The sequence below is a fragment of the Grammomys surdaster genome, unplaced genomic scaffold (genome assembly GCF_004785775.1).
Source record: "Grammomys surdaster isolate TR1022 unplaced genomic scaffold, NIH_TR_1.0 125604, whole genome shotgun sequence".
Classification (NCBI taxonomy): Eukaryota; Metazoa; Chordata; class Mammalia; order Rodentia; family Muridae; genus Grammomys; species Grammomys surdaster.
Window position 1 is genome coordinate 1,473,548 of NW_021620447.1, and position 1,098 is coordinate 1,474,645.

A 1,098-nucleotide genomic window follows, 5' to 3' on the forward strand; every position below is an offset into this window, starting at 1 on the left:
CCCTGGGGATGTGACCTACAAGGGTCTATCTTGTCTCCTACCCTTCTTCTCTCTCTTTCTTCTTGTTTAACATGAGTTAAGCCACCTGGTGCTATCACTGTTCTACAGAAGGATGTTCTGCCTTGCCCTGGGCCTAAAAATAATGGAGTAATCTAACTGAGCATTATAACCTTTTACATGAGGAGCCAAAATATACTTTCCTTCCTTTTAAATAGTCCCCTTTCTTGTGTATTTTACCACATGGATTCAAAGTGAAGTATAACAATATAAAAATAAATGTGGAGGAAGGTGATTTGTAGCACCTTGACCCAAGAATTTTTATTCACCTGCTCAATTACTCCTTGAACTTTAGTTTATCACCTAGTATGGGTCAGATATAAAACCAGGCCCAGTACATACAACAATAAAAAAAATGCAGTGCTTATGTTATAGAAGTTCACCTTTATTTTGTATCTTACAGCATGAATATATAAAAGTAAAATGATTAAAATTCAGAAATAAATACAAAATTAAATGAAAAGTGCAAAAAGTAAAATTCTCATTCTATAGTCTGGTAAAACTACTATAAGCAAACCATTTCTCAAAGTTAATTTAGAGTGTGTGTCTCTGTATGGCTGTGTGTGTATATATGTGTCTATATGTGTATGTATGTATATATGTATTTGTGTGTGTGTGTGTCTGTGTCTGTGTCTGAGCCTGTGTGTGTCTCTGTGTGTATGTACATGTCTGTGTGTATGTATGGGTGTATGTGTATGTATGTGTCTGTGTGTGTATTGTATATGTGTGCATGTGTGTGCATGTATGTGTGTGTTGTGCATATTTATATGTATGTATGTGTGTGTGTGTTTTGTGGGTGCATAGTGTGTATGTGTGCATTTATGCCTGGTTATAGGTATATGTGTGTCAATGAAGGTACATGTAAATTTGTGCTTGTATGCATACATATTCTTCTCTGCTTTTATATTCTTCCCTAGCCCCTCTCCTTATGTTATTGACTTGACAGGCTATTTACAAGAAAGTTATTGGACTGGACCTGCTCTGTACATGCAGCTTTAGCTTTCTGAATGTATATTTTCTTAGATTCTGTAAATCAAAAGC